Source organism: Crinia signifera, chromosome 8, assembly GCF_055691185.1.
Source record: "Crinia signifera chromosome 8, ASM5569118v1, whole genome shotgun sequence".
Taxonomy (NCBI): Eukaryota; Metazoa; Chordata; class Amphibia; order Anura; family Myobatrachidae; genus Crinia; species Crinia signifera.
In genome coordinates this window covers 137,402,918-137,426,844 of record NC_139224.1, presented here as the reverse complement: position 1 = coordinate 137,426,844, position 23,927 = coordinate 137,402,918, and the positions used below count along the sequence as shown (strand labels likewise).

Sequence of the window (23,927 nt, the reverse complement as noted above, 5' to 3'; positions counted from 1 at the left end):
TAAAAAATGTGAGGCAGGAGCTGATTGGCTGGTGGTTTATCACTCTCCATTTTATCACTTTTGAAGCTTAGTGCATCTGAGTGGTGATGATACAGACTTCAGTTGAGAGAGGATAAGAGAGAGAAAAAGATTAACTAAAGAGGAAGTGAGAACATTAAAGCTACTGTATAGTATACTCCTAATATTGCAACAAATATTAAGGTACAGTATGTTCTATTTTGCACTGTATGGACAGTTTCTTGTTATTTTCTATGTTTAACTTAAGTTATTAGCCTGTTGCTACTGTTAAAAATGAAGTTAAAAATGTTACTTCCTCATCTTTGCGGCCACCGCTTATGCTACGGAACATACATAGCATATAGCAAGCTGCAAGAGTTATTTTCGGGGTCCACGCCACCATCTATTACCTTTAGTAATGTTGTGGCAAGCGAAGCACAGTGAGCCACCTAGCCCGAAACATGGTGGAGGGGACAATAGCGATTCACATAGCGGCTAACGTAACTGGTGTAAGCAGTGGCCGCAAAAATAAGGAAGTACCTTAAAAATATTTAAAAATAGCAGATTTTACCACATAACATAAATGATTTATCCAATGTGTGTGTAAATTCTAAGCCACCAATAAGATGAACTTAATAGAAGGATTATTTATCATTTCAGAAGTTTATTAGTGTATTATATGCTTAAGTAGGCAGTTTATTAGAAAATATATAGAAACATCGGTTAACATCGGCTTCAGAGTACCAATGTTTAGGTATATATGATGTTTTGTAACCAAAGTTGAAAAACATCATTCAACTGATGTTTTCTTTTGATGTCCCATCCCTACTGCCCTCCCCCCTGTCAGACACTGTGCAGGGCAGCATGGATGGAAGTTCCTGCACAACAGGAAGAGGCAGCGATGAGCAGTCCACACAGAAGCCCCGCCCCCGCCCTAGTACTGTACATCCAGCAGCACGTATCCCAGGCTCCAGCAAGTGTGTAGATTCCTCACCACAATCTGCAGTATTCATGGTTTTGGGACAGACAGGAGGAGATGGAGGCTGACCTGCTGCACAGATAAGGTAAGAGTGAGTCACTGTGTCAGGCTGATTCCACCCATCCCCCCAGTTAAGTACTCTTCTTCCAGGGCTTCCTCATGGATCATGATTCATGAGGGGTCTTTTATCAGGCACAAAACAATACTGTAGTTTGTGTAGGGATCTCAGGCCCTGTGTTTTGCATTTCTCTACCCCCCTCAGTTTCACCCTGAATCTATCTTTTCCCATCCTACCGCTCCGCGTCTCTTCGTCCCCATCCTACGGCCCCGTGTCTCTCCGTCCCCATCCTACGGCCCCGTGTCTCTCCGTCCCCATCCTACGGCCCCGTGTCTCTCCGTCCCCATCCTACGGCCCCGTGTCTCTCCGTCCCCATCCTACGGCCCCGTGTCTTTCCGTCCCCATCCTACGGCCCGCGTCTCTCCGTCCCCATCCTACGGCCCCGTGTCTTTCCGTCCCCATCCTACTGCCCCGTGTATCTCCGTCCCCATCCTACGGGTCCGTGTCTAAGAGAACAGTCTGCTATATGGGGGCAGACATTTTATGATGGTCCGTCTCCATAGCCTCAGAACAAAGCCATGAGGGGAGCCGGGACCGCAGCGAATACAAGCAAATCTGCGGGTCTGTGGTGGCAGCGGCATTACAATAGCCCCACAGCCCCCCGGCGCCTGCACTTACACAGCGCCTCCCCGTTACCGCGGGGGCTGCGGGGTTATTGTTATGCCACTGCCCCTAACCTCCCTGACATCGGCCTTTAACCCCTTGGGAGATATGCCTGGAAATTTTCCAGGCATATCTGGGCTGTCCCAGAAAATTTCCGGGCATACCACTTTGCATTAGGTGCAAGCCAGTGGTGCCTCCAGTGGAGCACCACTGGAGCACTACCTTTACGAGGTTCCTCCGTCACACCCCCCCCCCCCCCTGCCGCTTCTGTCGCAACCCCCTCCGCTCCGGCGATCGTACTCCGGAACTCCCCTGCCGCCAGCCGGCTCTCACTATATGCATCAGTGACGTAGGCAGCAAGCTCGGGGATGGTCGGCGTGGCTTGGGGGGACTCGGGAGAGTTCAGGCTCCCGAGTCCTCCTGAACCGCCGCAAAACATCCCAGAGCGTACTAATGCTGGAGCGGAGGTGAGGGGGGGCTGCGGCTTCCTACGATCTGTGGTGGGTTTTGCTGGGGCAGGACAAACCTGTCAGGGCCCCACAGCAAAACCCACCACTTAAGAGGTTAAATACTGCTTTCCAGGGGAAAGTGCTGCTCATAGTCTCCTCTCCAGACTTCTCCCAGAGACGAGTCTATAAAATTATACCCCGTTCTCACTGCAGCCAAATTCCCGGGTCTAGCATGTAGACCCGGGAATTTTCCTTTTAACACAGGATTTTTGGCAGTGTGAACGGGTCGCATACCCGGATCTCAGACACGGCTAAAACCCTTCTTTTTACCCGTGTCTGAGATCCGGGTATGCAGACACGGGTTGACCCGTTCACACTGCCAAAAAACCCGTGTTAAAAGGCAAATTCCCGGTAGAACTTCTTCACCCGGGAATTTGCCTTGCAGTGAGAACGGGGGTCCAGCGCGTGTATTTCTCACTCGCAGTGAGAACACGGCATTAGTTAAGCCTGCTTTGATGTGACCTGTAGTCCTACTTTTACACGAGAGGTGGGAGGAATATCTCTTGGCTTCACACCAGGCCTTGGGGATACCTGGTGGGGGCCGCATTTATTTTCGAGGGAGGGGGGGGTACACTTCTTGATGAATCCCAAACCTGAGAACACCAGTTTGGGGCAGGATAATGTGATACTGTCACAGAGAGGGTTAATCTCTGCAGCTCATTGTTGCAGAATCTGAGCTGGGAGCTGTAACCATGGACCAGCTGCAGCTTACTAATCACTCCTGCAAATAACACAGCATCAGGGCCAGACTAACAATGGGAGGCTGCAGCTCCAGGCCTCCACATAAATAGGCCCATCACCATGGCAGCGTGATGATCACCAGGCAGACACCACAGTCACATGGATGAACATAAAGTATTGCAACTTGTCCGCCACCCATTCACAGTGTGTGTTCGCACGCACTGGCTGCGAATGGAAGTTTTACATAAACATCCATTCGCAGCCTGCGGGGTAACACCCACATCGCCGACCATTGAATGATGTGGAACGTGCACACACATCTAAGGTTCCCAATCTGAGGGAAGAGGGCGGGCAGCTGACATCCGGTGATGTCAGCTGCCCGCCCCTCGCACCCGCGCCATCGGTGCATTAACATGAGAACACCCAGCGTTCTCATGGAGACACGTATGGAAGGCTGGGCATTCCCATATGCTAATGAGCCGCCCCTGCCCTCCGGCTGCAAGGTTGGGTGCCTGCACAGTTTGATCGCCGTGGGTGCATGCACCCAGCGCATGCACATGCATTGAAATGCACATGCGCAAACAACAAACATCTGCCCTGTGCGAACGCGGCCTTGCGAATGCACCTGAATAAGGTCCATAGTGTATAGGTCTCATAGTGTGTACACACGGGGCGATATGGCTTCCGATGTTGCCGATATAGTGAACATCGGAAGCCATATCGCATGCAGATTGCATGTTTTTCTAGGGCTTGCGAGCCCGATGCGCTGCCGATGCGTGCTCCCGTGTGAGCGCAAATCGGCAGTGAAATAGAGAGGGCAGCCAAGACTATATACTGCAGATCTGCACTATGTAGTCTAAATTGTCCCTCTGCAGCATGCCGTGCGATGCGAGTCCCGATAAGATCTGATCGTATCGGGAGTCGCATCTCACGGCACATCCTGCCGTGTGTACACACCATTACATGGTATTGGCCTCCACTTCTCATAATAGGCCCTTGAACAGCTCCAGGCCCATGAGGCCCTACATCTGGGCCTGTATGGCGGAGGTAGGTGTAATGTGTTTCCCTGCTATGGCATTGTGCGGTGCTGGTTACTGGTACTCCATGCTGATTTCCCCCTAACTGCCCAGTACCGGAATGTGTGGCTGGTTATGAAGGTTGGATATGGTTGTTAGGTTGGCCTTTATTAGGTAGGCATACTGTACATTGGGTCGACACTGTTAGGTCGTCAGCTATATAATATCGTCATGGGCTAGGTCAGCAGGGACTTTAGGTCAATATGATAAAGGTCAATATAAAGATGGTCGACATGTTTTGTTTTACACTTATACAGTTTTCATGTTGACGTAAGTCAGCATAGACACACACACAAAAAAATGTTGACCTTTTTTCAAGTCGACCTTTTTCATGCCGACCTAAAGTCCCCGTTGACCAAAGCTATGTCGACCTTTCATAGGTGTTGACCTATGGCCTGCCAACCTAACTGTGTCGACCCAATGTATGTCAACCCAAATTGGGTCAACCCAACGACCCATACCCATGAAAGGAGAGACAGAGATCTATGCAGTGTTTTCCCCAAACCCCACTGCCTCAGGCAGGTGTAGCTACAGGTGGGATACTGTCATTAGGTCGACAAGCATTGGGTCGACACCATTAGGTCAACATGCAGAAAGGCCGACATGGGTCTAGGTCCACATGGGTCTGGGTCGACATGGGTCTAGGGCAACAGGTCATTAGGTCAACACAAACAATGGGCAAGGTCGACAGTGAAAAGGTCGACATGGTGTTTTTCACAGTTTTTTGAGCCGACATGCGCCAACAGGCGGTATTGTGTGCCGAGCGTAGCCCGAAGCGAGGAGACGCGGTGCTACGGTTCAGTGTCCATGTTTTTTGTGTAGAAATTTGGGTAAAAAAAGAATGAAAACCCCATGTCGACCTTTGACTGTTGACCTTGCCCATGTTGACCTTTCTGCATGTCAACCTAATGGTGGCGACCCAATGCTTGTTGACCATTCTCTTGTAGACCTACTGATCCATACCCCCACAAGTTGTCCATAGATTTTTTAAGATGATTTTTGTTAAATTTAAAATCAACTGTTTAATGCAGTAGTAATACTGCGCTGTATATACTGTACGTACCTAATGTGTTTTTAATGAAGTGGTTCCTACATGATCTTTGTACAGCATTGACACCATACGTGATGTACCATTTATGGGTCCCGCCTAGTATATTTAACCTAAAATATATATATTTTTTGCGATCCGGATGGCTCCCCGACAGTCGGAATTCCGACAGTCATTACTCTGACGTCAGAATCCCGACTGCTCCCTCGTGGGGGTCCATGGCCCCCATAGAGGGAGAATAAAATAGGTGGCGAGCGCAGATCGCTGCCGTGCCCACAGCGTGGCGAGCACAACGAGCCCGCAAGGGGCTTCATTGCACTCCCCACGCTGTGCAGTCGGGATTCCGACGTCTGACTAATGACTGTCGGAACCCCGACTGTCGGGTTTTTATACCACACCCATATTTTTTTATCCCAGTTACTGATAGCTTCTTCTGTAACTGTTCAGTCATGTATATGTAACGCAGAGTTGCCTACCCTCCCGGAATGGCTGGGAAGGTCCTGAAAATCGTGTCCCCCTCCAGGGCCCCCTGGACAGGTGGGCAACACTCCCAGATACCGGCAGACCCCCGCATTTCCCTGGTGGCAGAGTTTTACATTTAAAATGGTCGGCGGAGGGGACGGGGCTAAATATGCAAATCACCGTTATTTAGCTCTGCCCCTTACTCAGAGACCCACAAATTGCAGGATTTGCATTACTGGGGGCATGGACTAATGATCTCTCCATCAGCCCCGCCCCCCAGAAGTGCTGCTGACAGTCTCCTTTCCAGGGTTCTCCCGGAGAGGAGACTGTAAAAGTCAGCAACCCTGAAGTAACGTAAGAAATCTCTCCATGTGTAGGCCCCATAACAGTATGTGGCCTGAGGAGGTGACTGTCACTTTCAATATCATCCTTAAAGCAGCAGCACGCAGACTAGTGATGTCCCCTAGAAAATGATGTAAGACCATCTCTATCAGTGTGTGGTGCACTGCAGTATCTCCTGGGCTCCTATAGTACCCACATTTGTTTTGGCCTGAGGCAAACTAAGGCAAATCCTTGAGAATTGTCCCATAATTCTGGTAAAATTTGGGGTCAATATAATTTGCCCATATAAATAATCCAATGATTTGACAATGATTTGTTATATTGATTTGGTTTATAGTTTTCAGATGCAGATTTAGTGGAGGAATTCAATTGTCGGTGAATGCATCCGTCCTGCCAGATCAGGGCAGCAATAGCCGTGCTTTATGGCAGCCTGATCCCATGGCATGCCTTGAGGAATATGCACCTGGTATGGAAACAAGTTGGTGAGGAGGGATTACCAGAGCGCTGTTCTGGGGTGTACACACGGTGCAATATACTTTCTATTCAATCCCGAATAAATTGGGATCGGATCGAATGTTGCGAGTACACATTCGATTTAGACTGTAAAGTACAGATCTGTACTATATGGTCTTGCCGCACAGTCTATTTTTCTATTTGATTTCGATGCCACGGTGCCGCGTATTGGGGATCGAATGAAAATCGAATATGTTAAATTTCTGTTTGATTTGAAGCAAAATCGAATAGCAAAATAGACATACAGCGCGCCCCCTGGGAAACGGAGCCTTCCACCGCCTCCCCCGCCGTCGCCCTTGCCGCCCCGAGCGCCCCCTAACCCTGCCCGTCTGAAGCGGAGATGGGAAGGGACACGCAGCGTCCCTGCCGAGAGACTGGGACTGGGAGACACACGCGTGTCCCAGTTCAGTGCATCCCAACTCTGAGCCTGGCGGGTAACCTGGGGGCACCTGATGTACTGTACATGTTACTGTTGTGATTACGTTACCTTTTTCTATAGTAGACTATACAACTAGTCAGAGTCCAATTCACTCCTGCACTTTATGTTTTTATTCTTCTGCACTTTATTAAATACTGTTTAAACTAGATTTCTCCATTTGTTTCATAGGAGTTGCTGCTGAATGGTGACGGTGTGATTCCCAATATTGACCTCATCCGAATAGGGTGTAATCCTCTCTGTGGATGCACAATTGTCAGCCATAAAACATAGCCCATGTCCTCTGGTAGGAGACTCCACCTGACCTGCTTGGGGTTGTACTTAGAATGATGCTGTTATACACTAGGGCAGTGGCTCCCGAACATCATGGCGCCCTAGATAATCACATTCTTTTTGCGTCACCCCTAGACCAAAGGTTTCCTATTGAGAAATTTCTCAAAGAATATTAAGTAATTTGTGTTTATATGTCATTCTTAGGTTCACTTATGTGATGAGGGACAGGATTCTCTTCTGTCTGTCCACACATCTGGTTTTCCTAACACAATGACCATACATAATTGAAGTTTTTCCTGGACCCCCAACCCAAGTCACCCCTGAAAGTGTCCTGAGGCCCCCCAGGGTGCCATGGCACACAGTTTGGGAAACACTGCACTAGGGAATTTTGCTTCTCCTCTCTGGGAGCGTCTAAGATCGGGGGAATGATATCACTGAAGATTACATTTTGCAGAATTAAATTGCAGGACATTTTATCAAGCTAGTGCTGACAGATGCTTTGGTGTAATTGTTCCCATAGTGTGCCCAGGGCTGTGTACGCAGCTTTACCAAATGTTGGTCAGTAATTGGATGCAGTCAAAATCCCGACATGATCAAAATCTTGAATGGGTCAAAATCCCGACAAGGACAAAATCCCGACATTAATATCCCGACAAGGTCAAAATACCGACATATAGAATGTACAGGTGAAACCTTGCGACCTGTCGACTCAAAGTCATGTTGACTTTTTCACCTGTGCATTCTATATGTCGGGATTTTAAATGTCGGGATTTTGTCCTTGTCGGGATTTTAAATGTCGGGATTTTGTCCCTGTCGGGATTTCATAGTGAATCCTCAGTAATTTCAGCATTGTATAGCGGGGCGGGGACAGGATAATCTTCCGACACAGATTTTCAGGACCATTTTACAGAGCCGCGGTGGCCAATTTGTGTATTCTGAAGGTTATCCAGATAAGGAACGGTCACTAGGTCGACCACAATAAGGACGACATATACTGGGTCAACCATTGAAGGTCAACAACCTCAAAAGGTTGACATGGGTTTAGGTCGACACAAGAATTAGGTCAACATGGGGAAGGTCGACAGCCAAAAGGCCAATGTTTATTTGTTATATTTTTAGCTGACATGTGCCGACATGCGGATTTTCATGCCCTACCATACACTAGGGCGTGGAGGGAGAATAAAATAGTGTGCCAAGCGTAACGAGGCACCGTGCCCGAAGTATGGTGAGCACAGCCAGCCATGCGAGGGGACGCGATGCACCGATACGGTGTCCATGTCCACTGTGTCGACCTTTTGAAAACCCCATATCGACCTTTTGAGTTTTATTGTAGATCTAGACCAAGAATAGTAATAAAACATTAGGACAGAACAAGGGTGACATGTACATTGAATACGGGGTTTATAGGCAACTTGTAATCCCTGTGGACAGATTGCCAGACTCCAATGTCCAGAAAGCCGATCTGCTTCATTGTGCGGACACTGAGGTCTGTGGGAACCTGATACTAATCCTGACCACCCGACTAATTCATTCAGAGTATTGGTTCAAGTTTGGGTCACCGCAAGAATCACTAGTGTAATAGTACGTCTGCAAGTATCCCAACACCCCATATTCCATTTGTTATGGCATTGTGTATTCCTGGAATTAGAAATGTATTCACATCACAGGATGAGAGATCATGCTCTTTATAATATATGTAATATAGGAGCAAAAAATAAACCAGAGAAATAAGGGTGATGGGTACAATAGATAGAATTTATTATAAAAAGAAGTTTTACAAATATTGAGAGAGAATGTAAACTTCCTAGCAGATGTTATTTCAATAATAAAAGATCTGTGAGTAGCGATGTCTTCTACCATCCTGGACAGGGGGCGTTCCATGCTGCAGTATGCAGGGGACAGAGGACCTTGGCTCCAGCACATTGGATCTGGCAGTACCGTCAGCTGCCCACAAACATCTATGGGACCAGGGCATGTGCAAATATACTGGTTTCTAGGGTCTGCATTACTCATTATTTTGTATACACTGAAGCCTATTTAGCAAGATGTCAATTTATTAATTCCTGCAGGAGATAATAAACTACAGATCCCAGGGTAAACTGGCACTTGTGGTTCTCTAGTTTTATTGATATAAATACACATGCAAAAGTGTTTTTTATTTTTCTGACAAAATGTTTATTTACTCAAGGCATACAGAAGTATACAGACACTGCCCGCTTGCCTCTGTGACATCACAAGTTGGAGAGCGACAGAAGTTGGCTGGTTTACACTAATGATAAAGTTTGTTAGGTATGTGGAGCAGCACAGAACATAAAAGTTGGATGGTTGGAGGAAAGTTGAGGCCCATACACACTAGGCGCTTTTGAGCTCAAAGTTGCCACTTTTTCCGTTTTGAGCTACTTTTAACTCAAAATCTCCTAGTGTGTATGGGCAGGCAATGAGCGGTGAGCGCTGATGTACCACAATACTTCACCCTGTATAACAGGATAAGTGGGAGACTGTGGAAAGTCATGTCAACTCCTCTTTCTGCCAGCACTGCTTGCTTGTTGCGTCCCATTCCCCATAACCTCCTTTTCTCTATCTGCCACCCCGCCTGCTTTCTGCATCCCACTCCCCTTCACCTACTGTCTGCTGCCACTGCCTGCTCTCTACATCCCATTCAGTCACCTATTCTCCTCGATCTGCTACTCCCGCCTGCTTCCTGCATCCCACTCCCCTCCTTTCCTCTATACTGCTACCACCTGCTCCCTGTGTCCCATTCCCTGTCAGTTTCTTTCCTCTCTCTGCTACTACTGCCTGCTTTCTGCATCCCTTTTTCCTCCTCTATGCCACCACTGCCTGCTTTCTGCATCACATTCCCTGTCACCCATCCTCTCTCTGCTGCCAGCACCTGCTTTCTGCATCCTATTCCCTATCTCTTCCTCTACGCTTTCTGCTGCCACCACCTACTTTCTGCATCCAGTTTCCCATCACCTTTCTCTGCACCAATGCCCCTTTCTAGCCATGATTTGGGTTGGTTTATTTTTTCATCAAAATATTAAAAGGTACTCTTTACCTAGAAGGGCGCCAGCGATTGAAATCGCGGTGATCGGGGGTAAAAATCGCGGTGATCGCGGGCATCGCGGATAAATCGGGATGCCCGCGATGACCGCGATCACCGCGATTTTCCCATAGGGAACAATGTTAAAACGGCAGATTGACCGCGATTTTACTGTTAAATGCCTCAATGGACCCGATTTGGGGCCAAATAGGCCAAATTAACCCTTAAATGTCCCCCCAAATTTTTAACGCCACCCCACGATCCACGCCAACCCGAAGCGTGGCGAGCGCAGCGAGCCCGCGAGGGGCGGCGGTACGCGTCCTCCGACCTTTTCATGCCCTACTATCCACTAGGGCGTGGTGTGAGAATATAATAGTGTGGCGAGCGCAGCGAGCCACCGAGCCCGAAGCGTGGCGAGCGCAGCGAGCCCCGCGAGGGGACGCGGATACCTTCACAGGTAGACGCGTCCCCTCGCGGGCTTCACAGGTGTCCGCGTCGCCACGGACACCTGTGAAGCCCGCGAGGGGACGCGCATAACTGTGAAGGTATCCGCGTCCCCTCGCGGGGCTCGCTGCGCTCGCCACGCTTCGGGCTCGGTGGCTCGCTGCGCTCGCCACACTATTATATTCTCACACCACGCCCTAGTGGATAGTAGGGCATTAAAAGGTCGGAGGACGCGTACCGCCGCCCCTCGCGGGCTCGCTGCGCTCGCCACGCTTCGGGTTGGCGTGGATCGTGGGGTGGCGTTAAAAATTTGGGGGCACATTTAAGGGTTAATGGGCTCTGTGGCCCATTTAACATTGATTCCTATGGCCAAATCGGGTGGATTGAGCCATTTAACAGTAAAATCGGGTCCATCGCGCCTTTTAACATTGATTCCTATGGGAAATCGCGGGCATCGCGGGTACATTTATGGCCGGCCGCGACGCGACCGACACGATTTCCATGTTTAACATTGGTTTCAATGGGAAATCGCGGGCATCGCGTCGGTCGCGTCGCGGCCATACATAAATGTACCCGCGATGCCCGCGACGGGCGCCCTTCTAGGTAAAGAGTACCTATTAAAATGTAAAGAAAATAAAAACCTGGCCTCCAACCGTCCCCTCTAGCCAAACCATCACTCGCCTTTATTGTGTTGTTATTTCATGAAAAAATAAACTGACACAAAAATATTAGACCTCCTGTCTTTGCTACCACCGACTGCTTCATCACTTTCCCTAGCACTTCCTTTCTTCTCTCTGCTTCCACTTCCTGCTCTCTACATCCCATTGAGTCACCTACTCTCCTCTATCTACTGCCATCGCCTGCTTCCTGTGTCCCACTCCCCTTCACCTACTGTCTGTAGCCACTGCCTGCTTTCTTCATCCCGTTGCTTGTCACATCCTCTCCACTCTCTACTTCCACCACCTGCTTCCTATTCCTATTCCCCTTTACCTACTGTCTCTGCTGCCACTGCCTTTATTCTGTGTCCCATTCACGTCACCTCCTCTCCTTGCTGCCACCACCTCCTTTCTGTGTCCCATTCCGCATCACTTACTGTCTCTGGTGCCACCTCCTGCTTTCTTCATCCCATTCTGTCACTTCTCTCTGTATTGCCACCTCCTGCTTCCTACATCCTATTCCCCTTCACCTACTGTCTCTGCTGCCACTGCCTGTTGTCTGTGTCCCATTCACTGCCACCTCCTCTCTTTGCTGCCACCACCTGGTCCCTGTGTTCTATTCACCATCACCTACTGTCTATGCTGCCACCGCCTGCGTTCTTCATCCCATTCCGTCACCTCCTCTCCTCCCTCTGCTGCCACCACCTGCTTCCTGCGTTCCATTCCCTGTCACCTACTGTCTCTGCTGCCAAAGCCTGGTTTCTTCATCCCATTCAGTCACCCCCTCTCATCTCTCTGCTGCCACTGCCTGCTTCTTGCGTTCCATTCCCAGGCACCTACTGTCTCTGTTGCCACCTCCTGCTTTCTTCATCCCATTCCATCACCTCCTCTCTCTGCTGCCATTGCCTGCTTTCTTGCATCCCATTCCCCGGCACCTACTGTCTCTGCTGCCACCACCTGCTTTTTTTATCCCTTTCCCCTCACCTCCTCTCTTCTCTCAACCTCCACCTCCTGCTATCTTTATCCCTTACTCCATCACCTATCCTATAAAAAAAGTAAACTAACACAAAATAATTAAAATTTATCTTGATTTCTTGACTTGTGTATTTGATTTTGTATATCTTCAATATAATTTCAATACACTTTTATGATTAAAACAATTATTCAATGTTAAATTCTCTGTCACCTCCTGTCTCTGCTGCCACCGCCTGCTTTCTTCATCCCAATCCTCTCCTCTTCTTTCTTTGCTACCTCCGCCTGTAGTCTGCATCCCAATCCTCACCACCTCCTGTCTTTGCTACCTCCGCCTGCTTCATCTCCCCGTCACTGCCTCTCTTCTCTCTACTGCCACCACCTGCATTTTTCATCCCATTCTGTCACCTCCTCTATTTACTGCCACCGCCTGCTTCCTGCCTCCAATTCACAATCACCTCCTGTCTCTGATGCCACCGCCTGCTTTCTTCAATCCATTCCTCATCCTCTCCTTTCTATGCTGCCACCGGCTGTAGTCTGCATCACATTTCCCTTCACCTCCTCTCTCTGCCCATACAGCCTGTTTTCTGCATTGCATTCTCCTCCTCTCCTGCCACTGCTTACTTTTGGCATCCCATTCCCTGTCACCTCCTCTCTTCTCTCTGCGACTACTGCTTGTTTTCTGCATTCCATTCCCTAACACTATCTCTCCTCTCTCTGCTGACACTACCTGCTTTCTGCACTTCATTCCCTAACTCTTTCTCTCCTCCTTCTTTGCTGACACCACCTGCTTTCTGCGCTACATTCCCCATTGTCACCTCTTCTCCTTCTGCTGCAAACACCTGCTTCCTGCATCCCATTGCTTGCCACATTATCTCCACTCTATACTGCTACCACCTTTTTCCTTTTTCCTTTTTCCTATCTCTTCCTCAACGCTTTCTGCTGCCACGGCATACTTTCTGGATCCAGTTTCCCATCACTTTTCTCTGCACCAATGCCAATTTCTAGCCATGTTTTGGGTTACTTTATTTTTTCATAATACAACATCATAAACATATTAAAATGTAAAGAAAAAAATAAACCTGGCCTCCAACCGTCCCCACTAGCCAGACCATCACTCGCCTTTATTGTGTTGTTGTATCATGAAAAAAGAAACTGACACAAAAATATTAGACCTCTTGTCTTTGCTACCACCGACTGCTTCATCACTTTCCCCAGCACTTCCTTTCTTCTCTCTGCTTCCACTTCCTTCTCTCTACATCCCATTGAGTCACCTACTCTCCTCTATCTGTCTGCTTTCTTCATCCCGTTGCTCGTCAAATCCACTCCACTCTTCACTTCAAACCACCTGCTTCCTACTTCCTATTGCCCTTCACCTACTGTCTCTGCTGCCACTGCCTGTATTCTGTGTCTCATTCACGTCACCTCCTCTCCTCTCTCTATTGCCACCGCCTGCTTCCTACATCCTATTCCCCTTCACCTACTGTCTCTGCTGCCAATGCCTGTATTCTGTGTCCCATTCACTGTTGCCTCCTCTTTGCTGCCACGGCTGCCGGACGGGGTCCCGACAGTCGGGATCCCGACAGTCATTAACCCGACGTCGGGATCCCGACTGTTAAAACACTGACGGCCGGGTTCCCGACGGCCGTCGGCTATTTTCCATCGTGGGGGTCCACGACCCCCATAGAGGGAGAATAGAATAGGTAGCTCGCCACCGTGCCCGCAGCGAGCCTGCAAGGGGCTTTGTTGCACTGGCCACGCTGTCTGAGAACAGGCAGTCGGGATCCCGACGTCGGGATAATGACTGTCGGGATCCCGACTGTCGGTGAATCATACCACACCCGCTGCCACCACCTGGTCCCTGTATCCCATTCACAGTCACATACTGTCTTTGCTGCCACTGCCTGCGTTCTTCATCCCATTCCATCACCTCCTCTTCCCTCTCTGCTGCCACTGCCTGCTTCCTGCATTCCATTCTCCATCACCTACTGTCTCTGCTGCCACCGCCTGCTTTCTTCCTCCCATTCAGTCACCTCCTCTCCTCTCTCTACTGCCACTGCCTGCTTCCTGCATCTAATTCCCCAGCTCCTACTGTTTCTGTTGCCACTGCCTGCTTTCTTCATCCTTTTCCCCTCACCTCCTCTATCCTCTCACCCTCCACCGCCTGCTTTCTTTATGCCTTTCCACATCACCTATCCTATAAAAAAGTATACTAAAATAAAAGTAGTAAAATGTATGTTGATTTCTAGACTTGTATATTTAATTTTGTATATCTTCACTATAATTTCAATAAACGTTTATGATTAAAACAAATATTACATTGTAAATTCTCCATCACCTCCTGTCTCTGCTGCCACCTTTCTTCATCCCATTCCTATCCTCTTCTTTCTATGCTGCCACCGCCTGTAATTCTGCATCCCATTCCTCACCACCTTTGCTGCCACTGCCTGCTTCATCTCTTTCCCCATCACCACCTCTCTTCACTCTACTGCCACCGCCTGCATTTTTCATCCCATTCTGTCACCTCCTCTCCTCTATTTACTGCCACTGCCTGCTTCCTGCATCCCATTCCCCATCACCTAATGTCTCTGATGCCACCTCCTGCTTTCTTCATCCCTTTCCTCTTCTCTCTTTTCTATCCTGCCACCGCCTGTATTCTGGGTCTTATTCCCCATCCCCTCGTCTCTTTTGCTGCCACCACCTGCTTTTTTTTTCCCTTTCCATCACCTCCTCTCCTTTATTTTCCGCCACTGCCTGCATTCTGCCTCCTTCTGCATCCTTTTCCCATAATGCTCTTACCAGCGTCACCATCAAATACAAAGGTCTTATACTACTTGACCCGTGTGTAGCCTTTGCCACTGTAGATGACACTCATTCAAATGCTGCCACTGCCTGTAGTCTGCGTGCCATTCCCCGTCACCTAGTGTCTCTGCTGCCATCACCTGATTTCTTCATTCCATTCCATCACCTCCTCTCCTCTCTCTGCTGCCACTGCCTGCTTCCTGTGTCCCATTCCCTGTCACCTACTGTCTCTGCTGCCACCATCTGCTTTCTGCATCCTATTCCCTATGTCTTCCTCTGTGCTTTCTGCTGCTGCCCCCTACTTTCTGCATCCAGTTTCCAATCACCTTCTCTCTCTGCCACCACTGCCCCTTTCTAGCCATGTTTTGTGTTATTTTTTTTTTTCATAATACAACATCACAAAAATATTGAAATGAATAAAAAAAAAAACCTGGTCTCCATCCGTTCCCCCTCTAGCCAGACCATCACACGCCATTATTGTGTTGTATCATGAAAAAATAAACTGACACAAAAATATTAAACCTGCTGCCACCGCCTGCTTCTTCCCTGTCCCCATCACCTCCTCTCTTCTCTCTGCTGCCACGGCCTGTTCTCTATCTATCATCTACCTGTCTATCTATCTACTTACTATCTGTCTATCTATCTACCCACTATCTATCTATCTATCTATCTATCTATCTATCTATCTGCCCTAGTAAAAGTCACCAATGACCTGCTGTCAGCCAAATCCAAGGGTCACTTCTCCCTGCTTATCCTTTTGGACCTATCTGCTGCCTTTGACACTGTGGATCACCTTCTCCTCCTCCACACACTCCAAAACATTGGCCTCTCTGGCACAGTCTTCAACTGGTTTTCCTCTTACCTCTTCAACCGTTCCTTCTCAGTCTCTGCCTCTGGCTCCACCTCACCACCTTCCATCCTTCCTGTCGGGGTCCCTCAGGGTTCCGTCCTTGGCCCCCTTCTGTTCTCTCTGTACACCTCCTCTCTGGGTGCACGCATTAACTCCTTTGGCTTCCAATATCACCTCTATGCGGATGACACCTAAATCTACCTCTCCTCTCCTGATCTGTCCCCCACTGTTTTCTCTCAAGTTTCCAACTGCCTCTCTGCCATCTCCACCTGGATGTCTGAGCGATTTCTGAAGCTGAATATGGACAAAACCGAACTTATTATCTTTCCCCCACCCAGAGCTATGTGCCCTACTAATATCTCTATCACTGTTAACAACACCATCATCTCCCCCGTTCCCCAACTCCGCTGCCTGGGTGTCACTCTTGATTCCTCCCTCTCCTTTGCACCCCACATCCAAGCCCTGGCCCATTCTTGCCGGTTCCAGTTACGCAACATTGCTCGCATCAGGCCCTTTCTCTCACAGAGTGCAACTAAACTGATCATCCACGCATTGGTCATCTCACGGCTTGACTACTGTAATGCTCTCCTCACCGGCCTCGCTCAATCCCAACTGGCTCCTCTCCAATCTGTCCTCAATGCTGCAGCCAGGCTTATCCTCCTCTCCCGCCGCTCTAATTCTGCCACTCCCCTTCAACAAAATCTGCAATGGCTTCCATTCCCCTACAGAATCCTCTTCAAACACCTCACACTCACATACAGGGCCATCTCAAATTCCATTACTCCATATATCTCTAAACTCATCTCCATTCATACACCCTCCCGCCCTCTACGGTCGGCTGATGACTGTCGTCTCTCCTCCACCCTGATCACCTCTTCCCATGCTAGAGTACAGGACTTTGTCCATGCTGCACCCCTTCAGTGGAATTCACTCCCTCGCTCCATTAGACTCTCCCCGACCTTGCAAAGTTTCAAACGGGCACTGAAAACTCACCTATTCATCAAAGCGTACCCTTCCACTGCATAAACCAGCTGGTTCTCCGACCCCTTGCCTGTTTACATCCTGCTATCTAACCACCACCCACTCGCTTGAACCTCTTGTAATCTGTCTGTCTCCCCTTTCTACTAGATTGTAAGCTCCTCTGAGCAGGGCCCTCTTCCCTCCTGTTGTCAAAGCCCACTTATCTTCACATTTCACTCACAGCTCTCCTATACTCCAACACTCAGTGACCATCTTCGTCTGCATACTCATCTCCATCATTGGCCTCTAGTTGTATGTTGATTGAGTCCTCACTACTTACTTTTAAGCTGTAATGTGTATTGATCTGTGGCGCTCTTTATTTGTACTGTATTTTTGTTATTTATTCAATGTTATGCCAAGTTTTGTCTCCCTGTATTGTTCCTTTGTACGGTGCTGCGAAACACTTGTGGTGCCTTATAAATAAAATTATAATAATAATAATAATAATAATATCTATCTATCTAGTTATCTATTCATCCACTATCTATTTTCCCACTATCTATCTATCTATCTATCTATCTATCTATCTATCTAATCATCCACTATCTATTCATTTATCCGCTATCTATCTATCTATCTATCTATCTATTAATCCACTATCTTTTTCTCCACTTTCTATCTCACTATATATCTCACTCTAATATATATGTCTTCACTATAATATCTTATATGCTTAATTTTTTTTTTTGCTGCCACCGCCTGCTTCATCTCTTCCGTCACCTCTACTCTCCTCTCAACCTCCACCGCCTGCTTTCTTTATCGCATTCCTTTATCTATCTATCTATCTATCTATCTATCTATCTATTCATCCACTCTCTATCTCACTATATATCTCACTCTACTACATATTTTCACTATAATTTCTTATAACATACTGTATATGCTTAAAAATGTTTCAAATGTAAATAAAAAAAAAAAATGTGCCACGCCTGCTTCATCTCTTCCGTCACCTCCTCTCTTCTCACTTCTGCCACCACCTGCATTTTTCATCCCATTCTGTCACCTCCTCTCCTCTATTTACTGCCACCGCCTATATTCTGCGTCTCATTCCCCGTCGCCTTTTCTCTTTTGCTGCAACCGCCTGCTTTCTTCATCCCATTCCTCTCCTTTCTTTGCCACCACCACCTGCTTTCTGCATCCTATTCCCAAATTGCTCTTACCAGCGTCACCATCAAATACTTGTAGTCTTATACTACTTGACCTGTGTGTAGCCTTTGCCAGAGTAGATTACACTCATTCAAATGCTGCCACTGCCTATAGTCTGCATACCATTCCCCGTCACCTAGTGTATCTGCTGCCACCGCCTGCTTTCTTCATTCCATTCCATCACCTCCTCTCCTCTGTCTACTGTCACTGCCTGCTTCCTGTGTCCCATTCCCTGTCACCTACTGTCTCTGCTGCCACCACCTGCTTTCTGTATCCTATTCCCTATGTCTTCCTCTATGCTTTCTGCTGCTGCCCCCTACATTCTGCATCCAGTTTCCCATCACCTTCTCTCTCTGCCACTTCTGCCCCTTTCTAGCCATGTCTTGTGTTTTTTTTTTTTTCATAATACAACATCACAAAAATATTGAAATTAAGAAAAAAAAACCTGGCCTCCATCCGTTCCCCCTCTAGCCAGACCATCACACGCCTTTATTGTGTTGTTGTATCATGAAAAAATAAACTGACACAAAAATATTAAACCTGCTGCCACCGCCTGCTTCATCCCTGTCCCCATCACCTCCTCTCTTCTCTCTGCTGCTACGGCCTGCTCTCTACATCCCATTTAGTCACCTACTCTCCTCTTTACTGCCACTGCCTGCTTCCTGCGTCCCACTCCCCTTCACCTACTGTCTGTTGCCACCTCCTGCTTTCTTCATCCCATTCTGTCAGCTCCTCTCTCTACTGCCACCACCTGTTTCCTATATCCTATTCCCCTTCACCTACTGTCTCTGCTGCCACCGTTGGTTTTCTGTGTCCCATTCACCGTCACCTCCACTCTTTGCTGCCACCATCTGCTTCCTGTGTCCCATCCCCTGCCACCTACTGTCTCTGCTGCCACCGCCTGCTTTCTTTGTCCCATTCATTCACCTCCTCTCCTCTCTCTACTGCTGTCACCTGCTTCCTGCATCCCATTTGCCGTAACCTACTGTCTCTGCTACCACCGCCTGCTTTCTTCATCCCTTTCCACATCACATCCTCTCTTCTCTCAACCTCCACCGCCTTCTTTCTTTATTGCATTTCCCTATCTATCTATCTACCCACTATCTATCTATCTATCATCTACCTGTCTATCTACTCACTATCTGTCTATCTATCTACCCACTGTCTATCTATTCATCCACTATCTATCTATTTACCCACTAGATGTCTATCTATCTACCCACTATCTATCTATCATCTACCTGTCTATCTACTCACTATCTGTCTATTCATCCACTATCTATCTATTTACCCACTAGATATCTATCTATCTATTAATCCACTATCTATTTATTTATCCACTCTCTATCTCACTATATATCTCACTCTAATATATATATATATATATATATATATATATATATATATATATTTGTCTTCACTATAATTTCTTATAACTTTTATGCTTAAATTTTCTTTTGCTGCCACCGCCTGCTTCATCTCTTCCGTCACCTCCTCTCTTCTCTCAACCTCCACCTACTGTTTTTTTAATCGCATTCCTTTATCTATCTATTCATCCACTATCTATTTATTTATCCACTCTATCTCACTATATATCTCACTCTACTATATCTTTTCACTATAATTTCTTATAACTTATATGCTTAAAAAAATTTCAAATAAATTTACATTTTTTTCTGCCACTGCCTGCTTCATCTCTTCCATCACCTCCTCTTCTCTCTACTGCCACGCCTGCATTTTTCATCCCATTCTGTCACCTCCTCTATTTATTGCCACCGCCTGCTTCCTGCGTCTAATTCCCCATCCTCGCCTCTCCTTTCTATGCTGCCACCACCTATATTCTGCGTCTCATTCCGTCGCCTCCTCTCTTTTGCTGGAAGGTCCTGCTTTCTTCATCCCATTCCTCTCCTTTCTTTGCCACCACCACCTGCTTTCTGCCTCCTTCTGCATCCTATTCCCAAACTGCTCTTACCAGCATCACCATCAAATACAAAGGTCTTATACTACTTGATCTGTGTGTAGCCTTTGCCACTGTAGAAGACACTCATTCAAATGCTGCCACTGCCTGTTTTCTGCGTACCATTCCCCTTCACCTAGTGTCTCTGCTGCCACCGGCTGCTTTCTTCATTCCATTCCATCACCTCCTCTCCTCTGTCTACTGTCACTGCCTGCTTCCTGTGTCCCATTCCCTGTCACCTGCTGTCTCTGCTGCCACCACCTGCTTTCTGCATCCTATTCCCTATGTCTTCCTCCATGCATTCCGTTGCTGCCCCCTACTTTCTGCTTCCAGTTTCCCATGACCTTCTCTCTCTGCCACTTCTGCCTCTTTCTAGCCATGTTTTGTGTTGTTGTTTTTTTTCATAATACAACATCACAAAAATTTTGAAATGAAGAAAAAAAAAAACCTGGCCTCCATCCGTTCCCCCTCTAGCCAGACCATCACACGCCTTTATTGTGTTGTTGTATTATGAAAAATAAACTGACACAAAAATATGAAACCTGCTGCCACCGCCTGCTTTATCCCTGTCCCCATCACCTCCTCTCTTCTCTCTGCTGCTACGGCCTGCTCTCTACATCCCATTTAGTCACCAACTCTCCTCTTTACTGCCACTGCCTGCTTCCTGCATCCCACTCCCCTTCACCTACTGTCTGTTGCCACCGCCTGTTTTCTTCATCCCATTCTGTCAGCTCCCCTCTCTACTGCCACCACCTGTTTCCTACATCCTATTCCCCTTCACCTACTGTCTCTGCTGCCACCGTTTGTTTCCTGTGTCCCATTCACCGTCACCTCCACTCTTTGCTGCCACCATCTGCTTCCTGTGCCCCATCCCCTGCCACCTACTGTCCCTGCTGCCACCGCCTGCTTTCTTTGTCCCATTCATTCACCTCCTCTCCTCTCTCTACTGCTGTCACCAGCTTCCTGCATCCCATTTCCCGTAACCTACTGTCTCTGCTACCACCGCCTGCTTTCTTCATCCATTTCCACATCACGTCCTCTCTTCTGTCAACCTCCACCTCCTGCTTTCTTTACCTAACCACTATCTATCTATCTATCTATCTACTCACTATCTATCTATATATTCATCCATCCACTATCTATTTATCAACTCTCTATCTCACTATATATCTTAAGCCCCCCATACAGGGTCCATTAATTGGATCCGTTGTGTGCTTAAACAGCACACATTGTGTCGGATCGCATCCCTTGTTCATGCTTTTGTGCATGCACTGCGATCCGATACGATGTGTACCTAGTACAAAAAGTATGTGCAGCACATACTTTTTGTACCGTACTATGTGATGCGCGGGAGCGCGCATCGCATAGTACAGAACGGAGCCGGCGAAAACGGAGCGTGTATGGGCTCCTTTACACTTACATGTCTTCACTATAATTTCTTATAATTTATATGCTTAACATTTTTTTTGTTTCCACCGCCTGCTTCATCTCTTCCGTCACCTCCTCTCTTCTCTCAACCTCCACTGCCTGCTTTCTTTATTGCATTCCCCTATCTATCTATTCATGCACTATATATTTATTTACCATATATCTCACTCTACTATATGTTTTCACTATAATTTCTTATAATATATATGCTTAAAATTTTTTTTGCTGCCACCGCCTGCTTTATCTCTTCCGTCACCTCCTCTCTTCTCTCAACCTCCACCGCATGCTTTCTTTATCGCATTCCCCTATCTATCTCTTCATCCACTATCTATTTATGTATTCACTCTATATCTCACTATATATCTCACACTACTATATCTTTTCACTATCATTTCTTATAATTTATATGCTTAAAATTTTTTTGCTGATATATAGCCTCCAATTATCACCTGTTTGGGGGTCCCCTCCGCTCCTGATACCTCCACCCGACCTCCTAAGAACCTCTGGAGAGGGGAGACGGCGACTGCAGACCCGGGGTCCCCTCTGGTGGTGATTCGCTGATCGCGGCCTAGTCCGCGGCAGAAGCGGGGGCCTAACTTTGTTGCCGCGGCCGCCACGCGAGCTCCAGTACCGCTCGGCGGCTCCAGAGAAGCCGGGAAGCGGCCCAAAAGACCAGTGGCGTAGCCACCGTGTGGCAGCCCCCGCGGCTGCTTGGAGGAGCGGTGTCTGTGGTGGGCGCCATCACCTGTGTCAGGGACAGTCAGGCAGACAGTGAGCGCTCTGCTCAGGGGTTCCCTGCTGAGATTGACAGCCGCCGGCGCCATACAGAAGGAGAGGACAGCTGAGCGATGGCTCAGCTGTCCAATCGTGTTTGACATAGCAGCCTGCGGGTCAGTGACTGGCTGAGCACGCAGGCTGCACGGAGAAGAAGGAGGCATGAGGCTGCCTGCTCTAGGAGAGAGGAAAATGCAGGCTCACTCCACTTGTGCACAACCCAGTCTGCCCCATGTACATAACAAAAGTAAGGCAGTAGTTTTACATATTATATATACAGTATGTAAAACTGCCATCCCACGTTTCCCCGTTATGGTGACCGTTTTGCTGAGCAACTAACTAACAGCAAGTACTGGGTTAACATTGTATACAGCATTATTTCAGCATGTAGACTTCACATTGATTGATGACTTACTTTGTTTTTGTCTTTAGCGCTCCTACTTTATGCACAGGATTCTGTTTAGTACCGTGCAAGGGTCAAGTGTTTAAATTATTGCTTCAGCTCAGATGCGCTGACACTATATGGAGCTCTCCAGACATCCCGTTTAAACCTTGTATATTGTGCCTGTGTTATTAACCCCCTCCGTGTTTTTCACTTATTTGGTCTAATTTATTTACAGTTTTATTATGCTGCGCTATTCCATTGCACTTTACAATCTCATGCATTTGCCTTGATGTCATTTATATATGTCATTTATATATTGTTTTGCTTATCACCATGGTTATTGTACACCCTTGACCACTCCCCCTGGGCCAGCACTGAATGCCCCAGCAATTAGAAGCGTCTGTAAGTGACATAATTTACCAGCGCCTGGGACGGCTGTGGTATGCGGCCTGGCACTCTCCCAGCTGGAACAGTATGCCCCAGTGCCTTCCGGAATCAATGGGTATTCGCGAAGTATAAACAAACAGCGGCACTCTGAGGTCTTGTCAAAAAATTCTGTATTTATGGCATTAACAAGTAATGCTGTGCTCCCGATGTTTCGTTCCCGAAACGTTGGGAGCACAGCATTACTTGTTAATGCCATAATTACAGAATTTTTCTACAAGACCTCAGAGTGCCGCTGTTTGTTTATACTGTGCGGAAGTATATATAGGTATATAACGGTGTGTGGCATAATGTTTAAAGGACATTACGATGGGTGACATATTGTTAATGGCCATTGCAGTGTGTGGGATTTTTGTAAAGGTCATTAACCCTTGAAGGGAGGCTGCACATACTTTTTTGAAATGTGCGCATTCTTTATTTTTAAAATATCTATTGGTGTTTTTTTACATTTAAAACTGGGAGCCATCTTGTCTAGAAGCAGCCCTGTTTGTGTCACAGAATGCAATTGGGGGGGGGGGGGGGGGCGCAGGAAACTTTTGGCTTGGGGGAGCAAATTTTATAGTTACGCCACTGCAAAAGACTCCTCATAGCCTCCCCGGGTGAGCGGACATCTGCCCAGACCCGAGAGACCCCTTGGAGAGACCCCTGGATTATATCTTTTACTGGCAGGTTGGTGCCCGCAGCTATCTCACCTTGCCATTCAGCCCTTGGCACTGGGAAAGCTGTAAGTGCCCCGTGCATTAGGCGGCCGCGTTGGTGGGAGGCAGCGGTGTCGGGCGGTCGCTTGCGGATTGCGGACTACTCGCCCGCAGGAGCCACGGCCTGGTGTGCGTGCGAGCCAGGGGACGGGCGGGACCCGTCCTCCAGGCGGGAGAGTACGCCGGGTGTACAGAGGGCGGAGAGCCTGCTCCGGACACCCGGGGCCGGCCGGGGGCATCTCTCCAGGGCTGAGTGTCTGGTGCGGCAGCGGGC

At 47.9% G+C, this 23,927-nt stretch overlaps 1 long non-coding RNA gene across 1 annotated transcript in view; it reads left to right on the top strand.

The window, feature by feature from the left end:
• The first annotated feature begins 857 nt into the window (after positions 1–857).
• LOC146027111 (uncharacterized) overlaps positions 858–23,927 on the top strand; it is a 39,095-nt gene continuing 16,025 nt past the window's right edge. The window contains exons 1-3 of the long non-coding RNA XR_014454676.1: positions 858–1,061; positions 6,936–7,050; positions 9,226–9,326. This is a non-coding gene — a long non-coding RNA (uncharacterized LOC146027111). The remainder of the gene's footprint in view (positions 1,062–6,935; positions 7,051–9,225; positions 9,327–23,927) is intronic.